The sequence below is a fragment of the Rhipicephalus microplus genome, chromosome 2, assembly GCF_043290135.1.
Source record: "Rhipicephalus microplus isolate Deutch F79 chromosome 2, USDA_Rmic, whole genome shotgun sequence".
Classification (NCBI taxonomy): Eukaryota; Metazoa; Arthropoda; class Arachnida; order Ixodida; family Ixodidae; genus Rhipicephalus; species Rhipicephalus microplus.
Window position 1 is genome coordinate 121,513,955 of NC_134701.1, and position 12,093 is coordinate 121,526,047.

Below are 12,093 nucleotides of genomic sequence, written 5' to 3' on the forward strand. Positions count from 1 at the left end.
TGACAGCATGAATACTCGATCGTGTAGACAACGTTTTCACTAGTGCAGGTGAAACTAGATTTAATTTGAAGGGCAAAATCACTCCCGACGCGTTTAGCTATCATATCATCTCGAAGATGTTCGGAAGTCTTGCATCTTAGACTAGAGCAAGGTATTACTAGGGTAGCAGAATGAGAGTTAGCTTTTGCATCCCCTACCACGTCCTTAAATTTTTGTTGAGGTGATACACAACCTTTGGTACTTCGAAAAACGCTTTTGTAACGCGCTCGCTGCTTGCGAGGGTTGTGAAAGAAGAATATCAGTTTCTTACGAAAAATAATATTATCATTTGGGAGCGCTTTCGGGTATTTGGTTTTAAATTCCGCAGGGCGGTTGGGTTGTGCTTCGGGGTTTGTTTAGTTTGGGTTTTTTCCTTACTTGCTTCGTTGAAGACCTTGTTTAAAATGTTGTTGATTTTTTTCAATTATTGCTTTTTATAGGTTACTTAAGTGGTGCAGTATTTAACCTCATTGCTACAGATTCTTCTTATAAGCCTTGCTTGTCTGACGAAACTTTCTCGTTTGCAGTGTCGCAGATGGTGACTAGTTGAGAGCAGTGTAATGTCATTATGGACGCTTCTCTCCCTTCCTTTTGCGGGCACGAGCCCAGAGAATGAGGGTATGACGTACATGTAGAAACAGACCTCTACCGGGGTATGTCACAGCGTGACTTCACCGGAGCACCTGCAAGATGGCAGTTAACAAAACGCTCCCGCCGGTGGCTAAGTCGGGTGCAGTCACTCGGTGCTTGGGCAAGTTTTTTTTTCTTTTTGAAAGCTTAATCTTCACCTCACAGTAGCAACATTAGTTGTGGTGTGTGTCAGAGAACATCTAGGTGTGGTAAAGTGCGTGATGAAATATGTGCCTTGCTGCCAAGCTGCTTATCTCGGAGAACTGAACACGAGTTGCGGCCTGTGCGAGGAACAGCGGCATTGTCGTCGAAGATGTGCAGTGTTGACTGTGGTGTGTAGTGTGCGTTGAAGGGCATTAATAATAGGGAGCTTTACCTTGTACGTATACTTCTTTACGTAAACGTGTTACCGGATACCGTTTGCGTTTACCGTCTTACCGGAACGAATATCTTTCAACGTTTTAGCTCCTCATACGTAAACGTTCACGTACGTACGTAAACGCGTATACATTTACGTTTTCGTAAACCATAAATGTCGATGCTAACTACATATAAACTGCATTTACCTTACATATTATTGAATAGCGACTGTGGCGAAATCATGAGACATTCTTTTATTGCCTCCAGTATCCTCGCATTCGCAAAAAAAAAAAATGCAAGGCTATTGAACCATTGGTGGCGACATCTTGTGACACTTCGTGCAACCACAGTCATGAACACGTTGGCTTACGCGTAATGTTTTTGAAGTGAAAATAATTGGAAAAGTAACTCATTTGTAATAACGCCGCTGCGCGTTTTTTGCTTTAGACGTACATTGCCCGATGTTTTACAATAACAATATTGTGATTAACTGGTTCACTATTGTCCCGCTAGAGAGCGCCACATATCCAGCTTATCGGGAATTCGCACGTTTACGGCGTTTACGTCCTAGACCATTCTAGCTTTGGTAATCCGGCTGAAACAATGTAATGGCCATTGGCACTGGCACTTCGGCTACTTCTGCTTACTTCAACTCAACGGTTCAAGTACCCGCAATGCGGATACCAGGAGTTTCGACGAACGAAGGTGGATTTGCGAGATAAGGCTGGAAACGTAAAGCCTATATGGCGGGAAACGTAAACTTTTAAACCCGATCCAGCGGGAAACGTAAAGGTTTGCGTTCCGTAAAGACCCGCGCATGCGCATATTCTATCCGGTATACAGTAACACGGTAACGTAAAGAAGTATGCGTACAAGCTAAAGCTCCCTAACATTGGTTCACCTTTACGGACAGTGAAACTGGGAATATTGTGCGTGGTGTGCGCAGTGTGAATAACGTGATGCGTCCTGTTTGCGAAAACACTGTTATTCGTTGTGAGAAGGTTGTAGTAACCGGTTGTCAATAGAACTTTACGATCTGACAATTTAGCCAAGCTAAAAATGCATTTGACGCGATCATCTGTGAGCGGGTTCATCTCAGCGGATGCGCGGCGTGCAGAAAAATAAAAGTGTATATTCTCCGGGTGATATATGTATATTGACATCTAACAGACACAATAATGCCAAGGAATGTATAGAGGAAGTTATTAGAACCATTGTAATGTAAATACGAATAAAAAAATGGGTGGAAAATAACTTGCCGTGAACAGGAATTCGAAACACGAGTTCGATGCTCTAACCATTGAGCTATCATGGCAAGTTATTTTTTCGCCCACTTTTTCTTCTGCTTATGTACAATAAATTCGTTCTAATAACTTCCCCTATACATTCCTTAGCATTATTGTCTGTTATATCTCATTAAATTTGTGTCAAAACACGCAAAAAAATCTCTTTGGTATACACCTCTTTCTCGTATATATATATATATATATATATATATATATATATATATATATATATATATATATATATACACGCATGAGCAATAAGCATGTTGTAGCGTAGCCGAATCTTTACCACACTTATAACTCGCTTTATCGGATATCTGATACGTTTTAATAGAAACAGCAGAGATTTTCGTTTCTTATCTACCTCGTACTTTCACGGCTCGATACCTACTAAGTGACAATGCACTATAAAAGTTTGTGTATCAGGCCTGAAAAAGAAATATAGGTTCGATAAGACGTTATAGGTTTCAAATGCAGCAAAGTAACTGTGCAAGATAACATTATTATGGTGTCAGGTTTTACAGGCATGAATTTTCACTGTGTTATTTTGAAACGCAGCGGCAGAATTTCACTTCAATTTTCACGAGGATATCTTAATGCTAACCTCAACCTAATGCATGGCAAGAATTGTTACTCTTTCAAATTCATCCCCAATCGGACTTTTGGGCAATGAGTGAGAATCTTGATTGATTGATTTGTGGGGTTTAACGTCCCAAAACCACCATATGATTATGAGAGACGCCGTAGTGGAGGGCTCCGGAAATTTTGACCACCTGGGGTTCTTTAACGTGCACCCAAATCTGAGCACACAGGAGTGAGAATCTTATCCATGAAGTCACGCACAGCATCTAAAAACTATGCTGCCAACAATGCTGCGCCTTATTTAAAACTGCACTGCACATGCCACGATGGAAATTGAATGAGTTCACACCCATGCCATGCAAATATTTCTCAAAGGGCCAGTGACCACGTACATTCAAAATGTTCGCTTTCGTAATAGATAAGATTTTTTATGGCTGCAATCTACGGGGGTGAAGCCCACTGCGTGCTAGTCGCGTCTCTCAGTACTCTAAATAAACTTTATCTATCTATCCTTCCACGACGAGCAAGTTTCCACACTACGAGCAGTGACCCTTCCGCGACCCTCTTCTTTCAAAATCTGTGACTTTATGACATAGCAATGTACAAATTACTCTCGTATGAATGCAGACACACAGCTCTACTATACAAAAAGATGCTGTCGGTGGAACTTTCTTGCCAACCAGAACCTGCTCCGAAAGAGGGTATGGTGGGCGGGATGCCTGCAGTGACGTCACACTGTTTACAAACAGGAAGAAATCTTTTGCCCTACGTACACGGTAGTGCTGTGACGTTGGTAATCTACGTAGACAGCTGTGCCCTGACGTTGCGAACAGTAGCCCGTGACACGGAGAAAAATATTTACTCTAGCATGTGTAGCTGACGTAATTCGTTGCTTGAATTTGTGAATAAAACTTGAGATAATGAGACGCAATAAGGGAATGTGAGGGTATTTTTCATTTTTCCCTCATGAATCCCAACGAGATGCGAGGCCAATATGCCTGCGTTTCGCATACGTTTGCGTCCCCGTGGTTAGCGCGTTAAGCAGGCGCCTATCATGGAAAAGAAATAAGTGGTCCTGCGTGTTCGAGAACTCTTTATTCTGATCTATTTTACCTCGTTTAAAGCAGCATTTACAGATCACCTGGCAGAAACAGGCAGTAAATCACCTAATAACGCTGGTCAACAAAACAACACCGATTGTGTGTGAAGGTGTTAGGCTTTTTCGGGAACGTCTAGCGCACCTGACCGCTTGGTAAGATGCTGGAGAGGGTAGGGAGGACATGTAGCTTGCGAAGGCTACGTGGGGTAGCGGCAAGGCTTTCGAGCTCGCCTCCTCTTATCCTCCTTTCGCGCTGCTTAGAAAGCAGTTTTCTCAGCTCGTATGGAACCAACTCAAGAGAATTTTATGGCATATTGCTCTTCATCGGACACACAACTTCCAAGATCTAACTAAAATTTGTTATCGGGCCTGCTGAATGGCCCTTTAACACGCGTTTGTCAGTTTTTCGTACTTGTCTGGTTCCTTTGGCATAAAATAAATAATAAATCCTTTCGCAAGCATAAAACAGACAGCGCGTGTATTCATAGTACGTTCTGCCTTCGCGTCAGTGCACGCACCGTTGTGACCCATCAATGAAATGAAACAAGCCCTTTTTAAAATCTTGGTTCAATTTTTGAAATTAGCATTGTCAAATAAAGCGAAAAGGAAGTAGATTTAGTGAGTGAACAAGCCTGTTTATACATAATCTGCTAAAATTTTATATTAAGAATACTGATTTTTGGTGGCAAGCTACAGAAATTCAGAGAGTTTACCAAGTCAATGCTTGATTGAATATTATATCGGTATCGATAGTGGGTGAACCTTATCTGTGAAAAGGGCCAAATATCCTTACAGCCATTTGGGGATTGCCAACTAAACGTTTGGAATGTGCAAGGTTGGTCAACAACTTCTTTCTATTGAGCAATGTTGATCTTGTCCTGCCACAACCAAGACAAAACGTTGCCCTACTTGTTCTTTGGTATATATGCTTACTGACGCCGCAAGGGAGTGCATTGTGCGCCTGTTTAACGTATTATTTCCGACGTTTGCAGGAAGGCGTACTGGGTCACACCTTGCGTATACGACCTTTACAAGGAATGGAGAGGTCCACTGATGGCCTGACACAACACGAAATCTTCCATGTTTCTGAACCACAACATGGCGATCATCGGCGCAATGACTATGGTTATATTACCTCAGGAGTTAAGTTTCATTTAAACCTGCAAGGGTGAAAGGTACACAAAATGTTGTCAGTCAGACATCTGTAAACTCACTATATGAGTTCAGTACTCCATTTCTCCGATTATTCTGTTGCTTGAGAGATTAATGACAAAAACAGATCGTCATGCATGGTTGGAACCATATACTGAATGGGCAATTACATCTCACATTCAATTTCAACCGACGTTTGGGGTAAACATAAACACAAAAAGCCTTCATCGAAAAAAAGAAAGAAATTTCTACTGAGCCAGGATTTCTTTTTGCTTGAAGCCACACACACATTTCGACGACTAGAACCTACAAAAAACAATGTAACGGTGGGTTTCAAGAGTACTTTCTGAAATACTGCAAATGAATTCACCAAATGTTGCTAGTTTACAGTATTTCGCCGCCCATATTCTCAAAGATATTACGAGAAATCAATAAATTTTGGCCTAATTATAGATGTTGTAGTGCCATACCTATAATAAACTGAACTTCGAAAATATCCCACTACGTTTACAGACATTGGGTTAAAAAAATGGCCGATGCCACGTACAGTGAGAATCAATGATATGCGAAGCGTGAATGAGAAATGTCGATATTGCCTTTAACATCAGCACAACGCTATGAAGTGGAGGTAAATGATGCAGTAAATGACTTCCGTGTCATGATTACCTTGTTGGGATGTGTCGTTTGCGTCACGTGATACCAGATTTAGTATATGTGGAGCTCGCGAAACGGCCGCGAGCACGCCATGAGCGTGGTATCTTGTCATTGTCTTACATGACACCCGTTGCAGGTTTATAATTTTTGCACCAGTCACATATCTCATAATCCATTGACGTCCCGTAACACGAAATTCGGTATATGTAAACAAGCAAAACAGCCGCGAGCGCATCATGAAAGGCCCAATATTCTCCAATGTAGCGTTGACGCGCACACCCTCTGGAGACAGCGACGCTACGTTAGAAAGACGCGAGCACTCTATAGTCTTACGAGAGGCGCAACTAGCGTCCATCATAGACCCGCCGCGGTGGTCTAGTGGCTAAGGTACTCGGCTGCTGACCCGCAGGTCGCGGGTTCGAATCCCGGCTGCGGCGGCTGCATTTCCGATGGAGGCGGAAATGTTGTAGGCCCGTGTGCTCAGATTTGGGTGCACGTTAAAGAACCCCAGGTGGTCGAAATTTCCGGAGCCCTCCACTACGGCGTCTCTCATAATCATATGTGGTTTTGGGACGTTAAACCCCATATATCATCATCAACTAGCGTCCATCGGCGCGGCCTGATGGCAACCGGGGCGAAGTGCGACATTCTGCATTTTGCGCCGATGCGTTACCCAGAAAACACTGCGTCTCCCTCTTTTCGTGACAAAGGGAGGCCGGAAGCGCTGAAACGCGCATGCGTCAAAGCAACGCAGCGTGGCGTGCGCCTACAGTATATGACAGGAACGGCGCGTGGCGTAGCAACGCCGGTGTGACGCGACGAAATGAACGCCGGCGAGCACGCGCACCACGTCACATCGCAATGTATCGGCGCTTTGACTCTGGTATGTAGTCTTTTTCTCACATGACATGCATCGCATGATTATCATATCTGTACATGTCACATAAATCTGTCATCCAGTTACGTCACCTAATACCAAATAGGGCATACGTGAAGCTAGCGAGACGGCCACGAGCACATCATGAGTGTGGCATGTAGTCATGTTGTTACATGACACGCTTATTGTGTATATTATGTTTGGATGTGTCATTTACCGATGTCGTCCGTTCGCGTCACGTAATACCTAGTTTTGTATATGTGAACCTATCGAAACGGCCGCGAGCGCATCATGAGCGTAGCTTGTACTCATGTTGATACATGACACGCATGTCATGTTCATCACGTTTTCGCCAGTATCATATTTTCGTCAATAATTCATGTCCCGTGATAACAAACTTGATATAAGGGAAGCTAGCTAAACGGCCGCCAGTGCATAGTGAGGGTGGCATGTTGTCATGTTATTACATGACACGCATCTTATGATTATTATATTTGTTCTAGTCACATACCTTCGTCATCCATTCACGTACCGTAATACCGAATTTGGTATATATGACGCAAGGAAAACGGCCATGAGCGCATCATGAGCGTGGCATGTAATCATGTTGTTACATGACGCGTATGTCCTGATTTACATGTTAGGGCCTCTCGCTTGTGTTCGCTATGCAATCACGTAATACCATACCAGTTTTGCAACGTGTCATGTGAACAAAACCACCGCATAAGCTCCAGGACCATGAAATGTAAACATTCACCTCTCATGACATACATTTCATGATTTTCATGATATGACAAGTGAAATGTGTTCTTCATACGGTGATGTTATTTGATAACAAGTGGCGTATTGATAGCATTATTGAAACGGCCAGGAGAGCAAAATGTCATAGGCGGCTAGATAGATAGATAGATAGATAGATAGATAGATTAGATAGATAGATAGATAGATAGATAGATAGATAGATAGATAGATAGATAGATAGATAGATAGATAGATAGATAGATAGATAGATAGATACGCTCAAAGTTGCCAAAGTTCACTACGACAAAAGCATACCAAAAGGAACACGTCAAAAGCATACCAAAAATTTCTTGTATACTTCTGAAAATTTCTTGCGAACATTGCACATCCCTTTAAGGAATACTGGAAACTTGACTTGTTTTGAGTGCATACAGCTGTTAGTAATTTTGTAGTACACGACGCCCATAACAATGTACGCGTAAAATTGCACGGGCTCCCCGTTTGCTCTTCCAACACTTGGCCATCGCTGGGCCGCTTTTTAAACGCGAATCATTTCTTTGCGAACTTCGGCGACTTCGAGCGTATCTATCTATCTATCTATCTATCTATCTATCTATCTATCTATCTATCTATCTATCTATCTATCTATCTATCTATCTATCTATCTATCTAGCCGCCTATGACTTTTAGCTCTCCTGGCGGCTTTATAATGGTATCGATACCAAAATTAGTATGGGATAACATGGCTGTATGACAAGCATAAGTGACTAGTCCTAACATAAAAATTTAGAAATGTACGTCATAAATGTCTTGATTTTCATTTTATAGTGTTGCTGCTCTTGTGATGGTTTCGTTCACATGACATGTTGCAAAACTTGTGTAATAAGTTATAATTTCATTGCGAACACAAGCGTTAGACCCTAAGATCAAAATTAAGGCATGCGTGTTATGTAACAACATGACTATATGCCACACTTATAAAGCGCTAGCGGCCATTTCGCTATGTTCACCTATTACAAGTTTGGTATAACGAGACGTGAATGAATGACGAAGGTATGTGGCTAATGCAAACATGCTAATCATGATATGCATGTTGTGTAAAAACATCACTACATGCCATGCCCATGACGCACTCACGACCGTTTCACTAGCTTCACATATACCAAATTTGGTATCACCTGACGTGAATAGACGACGAGATAAATAGAGAATTTTAGATTAGCGCACTGTTAGCTCTTGCGGTGTGGTCTCTGCCACTGCGCATGCGTCGTAACGCGAGTAGGCGTTCGCGTTCGCGGACCACACGCAGAAAATCCGAAATTGCGTGTTGTGATCGCTGCCCGCATGTTTCAAGGCTACGGTGTCACTGCGATGGTGTGTTGCGGTTTTCAGCAGGGCAGAGGCTATTCTAAAGGTCATATGGCACCCGCTATGCCTGCCACGCCCACAGAGCTTGCAAACGGTAATCTAGACTCCCTAGTGACATGTCCAAACATGATAAGCATAATATGCGTGTCGTGTAAACCATGACTACATGCTACGCTAATAGTGTGCTCGCGGCCGTTTCACTAGTTCCTCATACACCAAATTTAGTATCAGGTGACGTGAATAGACGACGAAGGTAAGAGACATGTCCAAATTTGTTAATCATGACATGGAAGTCATGTACGGCATAATTCACTTCCACCTCGTAAACGTATGCTGATTTTAAAGTGACTTATCAACCTTCCTCATTCATCCTTCGCATATCACCGATTCGCACTGTGCGTGAGACCTGCCAGTTTTTTGTATATTTGTTGATAGATGGCAGCACTGTGGAAACGATTCACTTGTTGGCGGAATTCAGAGTGAAATGTTCCCTGCTTCCAGACACGCGAGGTGAGGAACGCGGTGTTGCTGTTGTCGAAGTCGTTCAGTGGAGGGAATTCCTCAAATTGCAATCATCAGTGACCGCTAAAAACCACCTTGACAACGGGAATTTCTCATTGAACGTAGAAGGTCCGCAGCGCATCGACAGTAACAGCAACGATGAACTATCCGCTGCTAACTCACGAGAAGCGAGTTGGACATCACCTACTATCGTGCGTTAAGGCTCTTTCGTGCCCATAAGTAACTTTGATTGTACTTGATGTACAATATATTTCAGACAGCTCAAAATAATAGCATAGTATTTATTTGCATTAGGCGCAATTACTATGGATATTACGGAGCACCGCATGCTGTCAAGATGCTCGAGTTCAACCAGCGAAGCAAAATGGCTAGAGCGGTCAAATGTACAGTTATGTCTACATACCATGTCTGTCTGCTAACTTCTGTACTTCACCGGTACGTTGTTACGGCGTTGTTGTTCGACAAATTTCTGCAGCTTCGTCGTCGTGAAAAGCTTACGTGCGTAGTCTTTTCGATACTTTTGTTTCTATGACGCTGCGGTTTCGCTTTCGCACGGCCCAAGACTTAGCATAGAATCAACCGAAGCGCTACCCAATAAGATAATGAATACTTGTGTTTTGTTGAAGAAGCAGCTCCATGTTCCCGACCGCACAAGTATAGAAGACGGTGCAATATGATTGCACAACATCAATACGTTAAACATTCGTCTCCATGCGGCTGTGATGGTGCGACTCGCTTGCGACCTACTACTGTTGCAAATTTGTCAGGCAGCCTCAGTACATGATACCAGTATTCCGTTCAGCTCATATGTCACTTGTATTTTTCGCAGTTTTAAGACGCGTGCACATAATTTTCCAAAGCGCCATTCATGCAAGGTATACCATAGCTGAAACATCACCTTTCACACCACGGCAAATAATCAGGTGGTGCGTTTCTATGACTTTAGAAACTATATTGCTATATTGCTCGGGTATATTTCAATGCAGCTCATTACTTTATTCGATGAAAGTCGCACACTTCTCAAGTACGCGCGTATTATCTGTTTTTATGCTTGGAAATGGATCGACCCTCCTCCGGGCCCGATCTTCAATTGTACAGTGCACCACCTATAATTCGTGGGCATTGCAAATAGTTGAGATGGAACATACTGCTCGAACAGCCAAAGAGGACAGAATTGGCTAACATTAATTCGACGCCTACGATCACATGGTAGGGGGCTAAATTCAAGAATCAGAAATACAAGAACTTCGTGGCAATAAACGATGCCTACAAGAGCCGAGCACATATCAAACACGTATGTCGTTCCGCTGTAGGCGACACGAACTTTGTCATCGCTGGTGTGAAACCTTTTTGGACCTTGCGGAAAATACGTGCCCATTTCATGCTAAAATCCGTGCTAGTTAGTTGAGTCGTAGTGTAGATAAGAGCGGTCCCGTGTACCATAAATTAGCAGTATGAGTCTGAACACTCCAGCACGTTGCAAACAGCCGCCAAACCGAGATGCGGCGAAAATCTGTGCTAGTTAGTTTAGTCGCAGTGTAGATAAAAGCGGTCCCGTGTACTATAGTTGGCAGTATGAGTCCGAACACGCCAGCACGTTGCAAACAGCCTCAAAACCAAGATGACATAATACGTGAATGGCGCTGCCAGAACCGGCGCGGGGAAAGAAGGCTGCTCTTCGCTGACTGCTGGTACTCCCGCATGATCGTTGCTGTGAAACGGTAGCTGATCGCTTCGCATCGGTCGTTGGAAATAAGGTCATGAAAAGAAAATTAACGAAAACAAGATAAGTCAAAGATACGTATCGAAAAGCTCACCGAACACCACCTATAACTAATAAAAGCATGGCCTGTGCATTACGCCACGTCCCAGGTGATATCTTTGTAGCTGCATTGCTTGTTGGCTCATTGGCTGTGGCGGTGAGCATTGATGTGAGCTCACATCACCACTAGCAGCCACTTACACAGTATATGCAGCCTTTTACAACAGTGACATATAGGTGGGATTGTCAAAAGGTTGCGAAAACGCGGTGCTCTTTCCACTTTATTTCCGACAGCAGCCGCTTCAGATCAGCTGATGCAGAGTTTGTACACGCACTCGTGTGTACAAATTCATATTGCACACGACAGTACAGTCTATTTCTACGTCATTATGGTTCGATTTTGTCTGTGTGGTCAAATACAATGTGCAAAACTGGAACAGAAATCACCCTTATTTTCACCACGCATGTAAAAATGTTGCGTTTTCGAAAAGATAGGCTGCAAGTGAAAACCTTGCTTTGAATGCAACTTCTGGTGGGGGAAATTAAAAGCCTAAACGCAAACATTTACACCTATTGTCCCCACCAACAAATGCAGAAAACTGTAATTGGTCATTGGTTAATTGGGGCGTCGAGGAGGGGGGTGTCAGGCGCCTTGGGGACCGCCTTATACCGACTCACAAGCCCCACGTGTCCCGCAGGCTAGCAATGCTAGACCCCTGGTCTAGAGCGAGCAACTACATAGCGCCCAATTGTAGCAGCCAGGTTCACATCTAGCATACCGACGGGATCATGATGACGTCATAAAGAAACATACCGTCGTAGTGAGAAGAACTATCCGTAAATCTCTGCAGAGAAAATATTTTTCTTATGTCAGCAGCACAATTACCTAGGTAAACTGATTATAATCTTCCGATATATCTACAGCGCTTCAACAAAACAAATAATTTGAATAAAACAATGAAATTTTTTTTCTGATGCATGGATTTTAGCCCATGCTCTAACTTTTCCAAGCGTCTTCAGG

General features: G+C 43.1%; 1 pseudogene; it reads left to right on the top strand.

Moving 5' to 3' along the window:
- Nucleotides 1-12,093, top strand: part of LOC119169775 (venom metalloproteinase BumaMPs1-like) — a 254,793-nt pseudogene that overhangs the window by 47,635 nt on the left and 195,065 nt on the right.